At 38.4% G+C, this 12,519-nt stretch overlaps 1 protein-coding gene across 1 annotated transcript in view; it reads left to right on the forward strand.

The window, feature by feature from the left end:
- rps16 (ribosomal protein S16) overlaps positions 1-12,519 on the forward strand; it is a 1,145,183-nt gene that overhangs the window by 143,603 nt on the left and 989,061 nt on the right. The window lies entirely within an intron of this gene.

The raw sequence follows: 12,519 nt of genomic DNA on the forward strand, positions 1-12,519 counted from the left end.
GTCACAAGCCATCAAACCAAGCTGAACTGCTTGAATTTTTGCAGCAGGAGTGGCATAAGGTTATCCAAAAGCAGTGTGTAAGACTGGTGGAGGAGAACATGCCAAGATGCATGAAAGCTGTGATTAAAACCCAGGGCTATTCCACCGGTTTCTAAACTCCTAAAACTTTATGAATATGAGCTTGTTTTCTTTGCATTATTTGAGGTCTGAAAGCTCTGCATCCTTTTTTTTAATCACAAAAGTGAGTACAGCCCATTTCATATAAAATAGTGTGATATTGAGAACTGATCAGTGTCATGGCTTCAGTGAATAAAATGTAAACTGTATTGAAATACATTATTCATACAGATCATAAACAAAAAGCTACAATGTTGGTTGTGAATATAGATTACAAATATGTTGCATACAAGTTTATACAGATATAAAAGTGATATAAACAGTGTACAATATCATTTACAGTTTATAGAGAGATTGGATACTTAGATTTGTATTTGTAAGCACACAAACCACAGAAAAGGGCAATAATAAATATAATGCTTATTATAGAAACGGTGTACTTTAAAACACCCTATCTTAAATTTGTATTTATTTAGGATAATTGACAAACCTGGTTAGAGAGGAACTGACCTATTTATACTTTTAATTTACATGGTCATGTTTGTTAATTACTTCAGTTAGTTTTATATTGTGTATCACTTATCAAGCATAACATTATGACCACTTTATTCATCAGTGCCAGGATGCGGTTGGTGGACTTTTCTCAGTCCAGCAGTGGCTTGGTGAGGTGTTTAAAAACTCCAGCAGCACTGCTGTATCTGATCCACTCATACCATCACTACAACACACACTAACACCTCATACACCCCCACTATGATAATCAATGCTAATCACTGCAGTGCTGAGAATAAGGAACCACCACCCAAATAATAATAGCTGCTCTGTGGTGTTTTTCTATCCTGTGGGGTCCTGAATATTGAAGAAGAGGGTGAAAGAAGAATTATAATAATAAAGTATACAGAGAAACAAATACAGAACTACAGTCTGTAATTATAGAACTACAAAGTGTTCTATATGATCAGTGGATCTGATAAGATAGATCATATGTGTAGAAACAAGGAGGTGGTCGTAATATTTTGCTGCTAATATATATATATATATATATATATATATATATATATATATATATATATATATATATATAAACATCTGCATCTTTCTCCTGATTTGATTGAGTTTCTGTTAAAGCTCCTGTTTAAAATAAATGGTGATTATTATGAACAATTCCAGCCGCTGCCACTAGGGGGTACACATCTACTCACACCGTTGGAAAATATATAGTTTGGACACACCTCATTCAGTGTGTATCATTTAACTTTATTTAGTGTATTGTCTACATTGTAGAATAATAATGAAATCATAAAATTAATTAAGGGACACATATTGAATTATCTAGTAAACATAAAAAGTGTTTGATCTCCACAATCCCCTGATCTAAACCTGATAAACTAAGATGGTTATTTGAGCTAGAGCGTCACAGAATGAAGGAAAAGCATGAACTATGAACTATTGTTCAGCACCTCCAGGAACTCCTTTAAGACTCTAAGAAAACTATTCAAGGTGACTCTTTCTCATGAAGACACTGAGATTAAAATACCAAGAAATAGGTGAGGTGGTCTGTGTTGAGTTGGACAGAACAGAGTTCTACTGGTTGTTCAGCAGCCTGACGGGTTGTGGAAAGAAGTGTCAGAACCAGAACCCATATCATTCCAAATGAAAAAATTAAAAAAAATAAAAGTGTGATTTCCTGTATTTTTCACACTATAAGGCACTATCAATAAACGTCTATATTCTTTTCTGTTTTCATACAAAAGGCACACTATTATAAGGCACAATTTAAGAGACCCTTTAATGAAACTTCTAATTCAGCAGGTCTCACTGCTGGGTGGTGGTGGGGGTAGCTAACTAAGTTAAGTAAAGCTAAGCTAAGTAAACAAAACTGTAATAAAAAAAAAACTTTTTTTTATCAAGAGGAATGTTAAAAATGTTAATCTACACTGATTTCTCTCCTGAAAACTCTTTATTTGGGTGAGTAAAGCGCTTCTGTTTATTTACAGTAAGCTTAGATACCTGAATTTCTCCAGCACTAAGGTTGTCGCAGTAGCATTAGTGGCTAACCGTTAGCTAGCTAACCGCTACACAAGTAAACCTGAGTGCTCCAGTAAACCAGGACGATATTAGCTAGCAGTTCATCCCATGTAGCTTGTTTTAACACGGTAAACACGCACCTAAAAGCACGCTACAGGACAAAAATAATACTTACCTCTGAACAAGGAAATAGCGGTTAGCCGCTAATGCTAATACTGCTGAAGAACTAAACTGAAACTTCTGTATAACTCATTTCAATGGAGTGGTTTTACTGCTCCTTACAACCTGACTGGTGGAAATCCATATATAAGGCGCACTGGTGATTTTTGGGAATATTTAAGGATTTTAAGAGCATATAATAGTGTGAAAAATAGGGCAATTGTTGGTCGTAAGCTGTAGGTTGGAGGTGGTTCTTCAGGTGTTCTTGTTGTTGCTTTATTACGTGCTGTAATAAAGATGGTATTCCTGCTCAGCTGCCCGTCGGTCTAATCACAGCCTGAGCGTTGATAATACGCGCAGGACCGCTGGACACAGTCCCAGTCTGAGAAATGCCTCTCTGTATATTTTTGGATGGGAATGGATTTAATTAGTGTTGTTTGGGAGGCTTTTGGGCGAATGTGGGAGTTAAGTGTTTAATGAGACACTGGAGCACATTAAACTCAACTTCTGCTGTTTATCTGTTTTTGTTTGTTTGTTTGTTTAGAGTGGGTGATTGAGAACAGGTTTTACTGTTCCCAAATCAACACAAAAAAAGAGGTTTTGTAGAAAACAGCTGTAAGGTAGTGCTTATGACTGTAAACAATAGTTTGTCCTGAATAATTGATGGTGGATGTTGAAAAATGTATAGTGATTACTGAATGTTTAATAGTAAATTAACAACTAATTAATTAATTAATATTAAATCATTAAAATTACATATCATAATAATCTATAGACATTTTTAATGTCATAGAAAATCTTGAATATTTTAGAATGCATACAAAATAATTCATAGTGTACAATGAATAAGTCATATTAGACACAAAACAATAATTATTGGATGCTGAATGTTTTATAATGGATACTAATCAATTTGTAGTGCCCAATGAACAGTCGACAGTTAATTTTAAATAATCTGGATAATAAATACATACTGAATAATCCTTATAGGGGAAACAAAATAATTCACAATACGTATTAAATACATTCATACAGTGCCCTCCAAAATTATTGGCACCCCTGGTTAAGATGTGTTCTTTAGCTTCTCATAAATTGAGTTTTGTTCAAAATAATATAGGACCACAATGGAAAAAAAGAGTAAAATACAACCTTTAACTCAAGTGAATTTATTCAGTAGGAAAAAAATCCCACATTAAGAAATAATTATGTAACATCAAATCATGTGTGCCACAATTATTAGCACCCCTGATGTTAATACTTTGTACAACCCCCTTTTGCCAACAAAACAGCACCTAATCTTCTCCTGTAATGTTTCACAAGATGGAGGGATCTTTGACCATTCCTCTTTGCACATTCTCTCTAAATCATCCAACGACCTGGGTCCTCTCCTCTGCACTCTCCTCTTCAGCTCACCCCACAGGTTTTCAATGGGGTTGAGGTCTGGGGACTGAGATGGCCATGGGAGGAGCTTGATTCTGTGTGCGGTGAACCATTTCTGTGTAGATTTGGCCACATGTTTAGGGTCATTATCTTGCTGAAAGACCCAGTGACGACCCATCTTCAGCTTTCGGGCAGAAGCCACCAGATTTTGTTTTAAAATGTCCTGGTATTTTAGAGCATTCATGATGCCATGCACCCTAACAAGGTTCCCAGGGCCTTTAGAAGAGAAAGGCCCACAGCATCACTGATCCCCCGCCGTATTTCACAGTGGGCATGAGGTGCTTTTCTGCATACTCAGCTCTTGTGTTACGCCAGACCCACTTAGAGCATTTGTTGCCAAAAAGCTCTATCTTTGTTTCATCTGACCAAAGCACACGGTCCCAGTTGAAGTCCCAGTACCGCTTAGCAAACTCCAAACGTTTGCGTTTATGATTGTGAGTGAGAAATGGTTTCTTCCGTGCATGCCTCCCAAACAGCTTGTTGGCATGAAGATAGCGCCTGATGGTTGTTTTGGAGACTTTGTGACCCCAAGAAGCTACCATTTGTTGCAATTCTGTAACAGTGAGCTTTGGAGAACTTTTTATTTCTCTTATCATCCTCCTCACTGTGCGTGGTGGCAAAATAAACTTGCGTCCTCGTCCAGGCTTGTTTACCACTGTTCCAGTTGTTTTAAACTTCTTAATAATTCCTCTGACAGTAGATATGGACAGGTGTAGGCGAGTAGCGATTTTCTTGTAGCCATTGCCTGACTTGTGAAGGTCAACACACATCTGCCTCACTTGAATGGTATGTTCCTTTGTCTTTCCCATGTTGAAGATAAATGGCCTCTGTGTCACGTCATATTTATACCCCAGGGAAACAGGAAGTTGTGAATTACTAATTAAATGTTCCTACATACTCTGATCAACTTTGTAAACTACTGTAGAAGTGACAGAAATACTTTTATTAAATTTATTTCCTAAGAATTGTTAGGGGTGCCAATAATTGTGGAACAGGTGATTTTATGAAGAATAATTATTTCTTAGTCAGGGATTTTATTTCCCCCTTAAAATTTACTTGAGTAAAAGGTTGGACTTTACTTTTTTTTCCATCGTGGTCCTATATTATTTTGAACAAAACTCAATTTATGAGAAGCTAAAGAACACATCTTAACCAGGGGTGCCAATAATTATGGAGGGCACTGTATATGTGAAATGAAATAATTCCCAACAGATATTTAATTTAGAGGTGATACTGAATAGTTAAAAGAATATACTGAATAATAAGTCATTTTTGGGTTCTTAGTAATAAATAAATAGATAATGAATATAACAATCACTGTTTTTACAGTAAGAAATAATTCATAATGGATATTGAACTATTAAACTACAGTGCATATTAAATAAATGATAATATATGCAAATGATTCATACTGAGTAATAAATACATACTGAATGATGTAGATCAGCATTGTATCTGGTATTTTGGTGTGTAGTAATGGTGAAGGTGCTGGTGAGGGGGGAGGGGGGAGTGTGGGTGTACAGGGCTGTGCTGAGATTTGTACTGAAGGCTGGAATGCGGCTGTACAGGAAGTGCTTTACTCAAATCAACATTCCTCTCTTCCTGTTCCTGTAATAGAGCAGCAGCAGCAGGATATTACACATCTGCCTCTAAACCCTTCATCTTACCATCTCACAATCTCAGTGTGTGTTTCAGGTGCTGTATGTTAGCATGTTAGTGCACATATGTTATAATAACAGGCCTTAAAGTACAAACGAGTCCCCTTTTCCCAGTCCAACCCCTCAGCAGGGTGAGGAGGGCCATACAAACCCCAGAGCAAATAATTAACACCAAACATATCCTTCCGCTTGAGGATGCCTCAATAGGGTTTATCAATGCAGACATACTCTGGCCAGTCCATCTCCTTCACCTTTACAGATTTGTATGGGGGTGGTGAGGGGAGCTTGATAAACTAGTAGTTAGATGGGAACTGGGAATACTGGCCTTCACAGCTGAGCAGATGGCATCATGCAGCTGGCACTGTCACGGTGAAGTGCTGCAGGAAAGAAAGAATGGAGAAGGCCCAGGCCTTCATGCCAATGGTGTGTGTGTCTGTATGTACGTGTGTGTGTTTGATGAAGATGTTAAAATGCTATTTATCCAAATAAAGGTTTGTTTACTCTGATGTTTACAAGAACAGGGTGGTAATCCCACCACCTGCTATCTATAAAACTGAACAAATAGGTTGTACTTAAGCTGCTACACACACAAACACACACACAGGGTGCATTAAACAAGAGTAAATAAGCCAAAGAGTCAATTGGAAGAGCTACTATACATGCTAAACCGCTTTAAGGCTAAAGCTTTAGCATTGCCTTAGAAACACTCACTGGGTGGGTCCTAGTTGTGCCTGAATAACTAATGCTAATAACCAGGGTGTGAGTGTGCAGAGTGTAGTTTAGATAAAAGTGTGAAAGTTTAGTATACTCAAATATCCATGATACATACTCAGACTATGTCCTAATTGTGTCCTACACACTAACACAGGTTAGTTTACTAAATATTGTGTTCTAAATATTCTTTTTACTATTAGTAAGTGAAGAAGCACTGCTGTGCCAGCATATGTTTCTGTAGGTTCTTTTGCTGTTGGTGCCAGTGCACACATACAGTACAAGTCAAAAGTAAGGACACACCATAAATTAAGTGGGTTTTTTTTTTTTTTTTTTTTTTTTTAGATAAATACGAAATTCACAAACCAGAATATGTTTTATATTTTTTATATTCTATATTCTTCAAAGTAGTAATTCTTGCTTAGATGACAGCTTTGCACATCTTGGTATTTTCTCAGTCACATCTACAGTGGTATGAAAAAGTTTGCTCACCCCTGATAATTTTTTTAATGATTTTCCTTAATAAACCATTGGTTATTTGGATCAGGAATTTCAGTAAATATACCATACCATACCAGAGTTTCAGTAAATATACCATACCATATACCATCAGATGAACACAGTGATATTTGAGAAGTGAAATGAAGTTTATAGGATTTACAGAAAGTATGCAATAATTCTTTAAACAAAATTAGCCAGGCGCATAAATTTGGGCACACTTGTTAATTAACTACATTAGTCTCATAGCTCCAGTGCTAATTGTTTGGTGGGGTATAAGCTTTTATTATTTGTTAGTTAACTACATTAGCCTCATAGCTCCAGTGCTAATTGTTTGGTGGGGTAAAAGCTTTTATTAATTGTTAGTTAGCTACATTAGCCTCGTAGCTCCAGTGCTAATTGTTTGGTGGGCTATAAGCTTTTATCATTTCTTAGTTAGCTACATTAGCCTAATAGCTTCAGTGCTAATTGTTTGGTGGGGTATACACTTTTATTACTTGTTAGTTAACTACATTAGCCTTATAGCTCCAGTGCTAATTGTTTGGTGGGGTATACACTTTTATTACTTGTTAGTTAACTACATTAGCCTTATAGCTCCAGTGCTAATTGTTTGGTGGGGTATACACTTTTATTACTTGTTAGTTAACTACATTAGCCTCGTAGCTCCAGTGCTAATTGTTTGGTGGGCTATAAGCTTTTATAATTTCTTAGTTAGCTACATTAGCCTAATAGCTTCAGTGCTAATTGTTTGGTGGAGTATAAGCTTGTATTTCAGAGCTTACCGGTGGGATATACATTTCTACTACTTGTTAGCATCTTTAGCCTTGTAGCTAAAGTATAGCAGGTGGTGTGTTGTTATTGAGTGGAGTTAGAACAGCTGGTGGGACTGTAGTGAACAGCTTTATTCTGTTGGATACTGCAGTAATTCATTAGCGGACACTGTTCAGGCGCTGAGTGGTGAGAGAACACTCCAGGTTCTTTTTGTCTTCATCTGGTAGGCTGCTATTATTCTCGTTCTGTACACACACTCACACACACACTCACTCACTCTTGAGTCTGTGGTCCAGATGTGCTGCAGCTGGCGCTGGTATGGATTACTGGGCTGAACTGGAGGTATAAACGATATGAAAGCTGAGCCGCTGATGTCAAACAGGATGTCTGCTGATTTATAGCTGTGCTTCATGTATGTAGACACATGTACAGGAGTACAGTATTGGGGCACCTCATATTGATTGATTCTTCTAGACCTGTCTACCAATTTTCCTAGCAACCTAGTAAGTGTGTTTGATGGCCAATGTGTGCGTAGATGTGTGCATTCCCTCTCGCACTGTTTAAATTTGCGATAAAATATGCATTTTTTTAATATTGGGCCGATAATTGTCTGTTCTGCGATGTAGTGTAAAATAAATACTTTTGTACACAGCAGTCTTTCTCAATACTTAATGCTGTAATGTAGCTAACCTAAATCACGTGGTCTAGCTATGAGCATACTGGCCAGTGTTTAACCTCTCTCACACAGAATAACACCTCACAACTTATACAGGTGTGTGCAGCTGTCCCCTGAGGTAACACTTTGTGATTGATTTACTGTAAATACTGCTGTCAGTGTCACTGAAACTCTATGTGACATCTCAGTTCAGTGTTCAGTGCTGTTAATAATTGGTCTCAGATGATGTGCAGAGTTGTAGAGTTGCCCTTTTGCCCTGAGTATGTGATTAATAATAAACTAGCTGAGGTGTGCAAATTGGATAATCTGTGAATAATACGTTTAACAACAACAAAAAAATAACATGTACCCAGTTTTATGCCTCTCAAGCCTTATTCAGAAGGGATTCGTTTCTCAGGGGGTCCTGGGGTAATTTTCTCTTTTATGAGGGGTCTTTTTATTGCCGTCCGGAATGTACATGTGTGTGTTTTTCTCAGACGTACACTGAGAAAGTTACAGGCTGAAAACCCCTTTTTTCGTTTCCACGGAGATCCATGTAAACACATCAGCAAGTGAAAATGGAGGAGCTACTGAACACAGACTGTACAGTGGGCAAGACTGTAACTAGACATGGATATACTTTAGAGTGGTCAGAGGTGAAATAAGTTTTGATAGAGTCATGATGCCCCTCCCATCCAGGAGGGGAAAAAAACACAGCCTGCCCACAGTAAAAACTGATTGACTCACAGACTCTTTGCAGAGAACAGGCCAATCAGAACCCTCTCTGTTTTGCATGCGGTTCATAAATATGCACACAAGGGGAGCTCCTTTCTCCCTTTCCCTCTCTTTCACTCATGCGATTATGGAAAAAAGTCTGTGTCGCGCTGTGTGCGCGTTTGTGTTCACACTTGGGCCACTAGTTCTAGATCTAGTTCTCGAGATTTTTTCTGACTTGCGGGCATCGGGAAGCCATTATTGATATGCTCCCGCAACTTTCAGGAAACTTGGGAAGTCTGGTGTGTACTTGCTGTTTGGCCATAGGTTTGTGCATCGTTTGCATTGTAAATGTAACGGTTCACATACTTCCCTGTGTGCAACATGTGTTAGTGGAGGCTTCCACTAGAGGGCAGCTCAGGCATTAGATGATTGATGGACAAAACACCCCACTGGCTCCACCTCGACTTTATTTCTGCTGCATTTTCTGCGAAATGAGGACATATCTGACACATATATTATCTGTTGCAATGCAACTCAAGTCTGATCAACCAGATTAGAACTCATGCAACTTTTTGATCAAGCATATAAAAAATAAATTTCTGTAGTAGATAGGAAAATGGAGGACAACAGTGAGGGAGGGGTTCAGTGGTAGGATTGTGAGGTACTAGACCTCATAAATATCTGTACGGGTGTCTCTTGTAATTTGGCATTGCCGCAGCATAAAAGGAAACTAAAAAGCTTTAAAAAAAAAAGGAGGCAAACCATAGCTTCTTAGATTCTGGCTAGAAGGAAACTGAAACTTCACATGAAGCACTGTTATGTAGCATCTGCACATTACACAGCGCAGACCAGTGTAAGCTATAGGTCAAATTAAAAAGAAATTGTGTACCCATACAAGTTACATTTACTAGCATTTTATTTGACACAACTAATATAAATATAATTGCATTTTACATATTTTTTGTCTTAAGAAGAACAAGTGCGTTTAATTGCAGATAATCAGAATATTGTTGTGATTAATCTGATTTTTATTGATCGACACCCCAGTACAGACTAAAATAAGGTGATTTTGGCCACTATATGACCTGCTGTGTGAATGAAACCTTAGAGGCTCAAATACACTAAATGTCCAAATGTTTGTTGTGGACACACCTTCTCTTTCTAGTGAATCCATTCTAATACGTTTTTTAAGTAATGTTTATTTGTGCTCATTGCTAACACAGATGCAGATCCAAAGCTTTTCTTGACCCTTTAGAGAAGTACTTCAATAGAATAGGTCTATTCTAGAGTCAAATGTTTTTAAATTCCAGATGTATAAAACATCTTTTAAAAATAATGTGTATTTTTTTAAGTGAATTGGCTACTCTGAGAAAGCCAACGCTGACATACAAACGACTTTTAAAGTGTGTAGAAAACTAACTGATTATTTGAAACTGAATTATTTTTTTAGAAAGGTATGAATCTATTAATTCAGCTTCAGATTCTGTTTCAGGATCCTCTCCAGAACTGTGTTTATAAGGTAAATGGTGATTGTGAGGAGTGAGGGCGGTGTGAGAAAGGGGAAAACCTGTTGGGCAGCTTTACCCGTCGGCTGCTGTCTCCAGGGTGATCCAGCAGGGCAGTGGGTTTAGTGCCCGGCGAGGGCGGGACTACACACTTATCTGCTCCTTTAGAAAGCCGATTGTTGGAATGCTAAGTGGGCTGCAGCTGAAAGGCGAGCCGGGCCGGGCTGGACTGAAAGCCCAGGCTCTGGAGAGCTGTTCTCCTCAGCCTTTCTGAAACCGGGCAGAAAAATGCTAAACATGCAGAATCATGACCTCACTCTTTAGAACACAGGCTATTTATAGAGCACACTCTTTACAACAACCCCTATACTGCTTTATGTGTTAGCCCTTACAAAGAGAATGCTAACAACCCTAAAATTTCATTTTTACACCTTCACCTTCAGTCTACAGTTTCTTACAGTTTCTTACATTTGATTGCAAAGAGTATAAACCCAAAATATTTCATATTTTATTTGCCCAACTTCATTTAATTAATTAGTATTAATATACTTCACATTGATTTCTGCATTTTAGCACCAAAACTCCGACTAATGCCTTTTATAATTTTACTGTGCAGAAAGAAGTCGAAGCCTTATCTTCATCATGTCCAGAAGCACCGTCCACTTCTCTGATGAGGAATATTGGATGAACATCTTTTAAACAGGCTATTGGCTGTTCAATGGGTTCATATGTCTTTGTAAATCTACCCCAAGGAACAAACGGCCACACTGACACTCTCATGGTCTCTTCAGGCATTTCTGGGCAGGCCAAGCCCTTAAAGAACCAGTCTGATAAAGCGTGTGAGGCGGGGCCAGAGTGGAAGAGCCGTTTCCAGCAGGTTAACACTCGTTAGGCCTGCTCTTTCATGTGCTGAAGATGCCTGAGGCCAGGACAACACTCACTGGTAATGAAAATTGCAGCATTATTATAGACTATGAAAACAGCTTGCATTCAGCTAACGCTGCTAGCACTGATTACCCAATCCAGCCCAAGCTTCAGTTGTCTTACCAGTGTACACTTTCCTGCACCAATAACATCACACCATTTCACAGGCCTCCAGGAGCAGTGACAAGAACGTTCAACATTTATTAACACTGCAAAACACCTCACATTGCATCTCTTCACACAGATGCCATTACAACCCCCACACTGTAATATATGCAGTGCTGAAGGAAAGTAACTGGACAAAGTATTAATGTTGAATATGCTGCAAACCTGGCATGCAGTTCTGTCTCAGACAGATATGTAAATGATTACAGGTGAGGACTAATTAGATGCTGGATTTTACCACAAGAGGGCATAAAATGTTTTCCCTTGCTACCCTATAAGAAGGCTCCTAGCAGCTACCTTTGGGTAGTTACCTCTTGGTGAGAGTTTGTTGACTGCTAGACATGCCTCTACAACATGGTAAGCGCTTCAATCCTGCCATTGCTAAAGAGCGACACACTGCCCCAACTGCTGGTGTAATAATCTGGGGAGCATCACATGCAACAGTTAGTCACCCCTAGTAGTGAAACGAGGAACACTTACAGCTCAGCTAAATGCAGGACATCCTGCAGACACACATGTTGCTTACTCTCATGGCTTTTAAATTGCCCTTTTTCAGCAGGATAATGCTCACCCACACACAGCAAGGGTTTCCCAGAAATGTCTTCACAAAATATGCTACACCTTGTCCTGTCCGGACCTGAATTTATGAGAGCACCAATCTAGCATTTACGGGAGCAGCTGGCATGGCAGCTTTAGCAACCTACAAGTATAGGGCAGGATCTACTGGTCCAGCTGCATCATCTGTGGGTAAAGGTGCAGGATGTCATTCGGAACCTGTATACCTACATGTTCAACCGTATCATCATTACAATCACACAGATAAGTATTCTGCTAGCATAAAACATAGCAACACCTAAACAAACACCTAGCAACACCTATACCATAGCACACCTTAGCAACTGCCCAGCAACACCTTAGCAACACCTTACTATACACCTTACTAATACTTTAGCAACCAATTTTTATACCAAGGCAATATCTTACCAAACATCAAGCAAACACTTAGCAAAACCATTGCAACCACCAAAAAAAATATATCCATTCCAAATAAAAATATTGTCATTTAGAGCATTTATTGGCAGAAAATAAGAAATGGCTGCAATAACAAAAAAGATGCAGAGCTTTTAGACCTCAAATAATGCAAAGAAAACATGTTCATATTCATAAAAAA

Source organism: Astyanax mexicanus, chromosome 2 (genome assembly GCF_023375975.1).
Source record: "Astyanax mexicanus isolate ESR-SI-001 chromosome 2, AstMex3_surface, whole genome shotgun sequence".
Taxonomy (NCBI): domain Eukaryota; kingdom Metazoa; phylum Chordata; class Actinopteri; order Characiformes; family Acestrorhamphidae; genus Astyanax; species Astyanax mexicanus.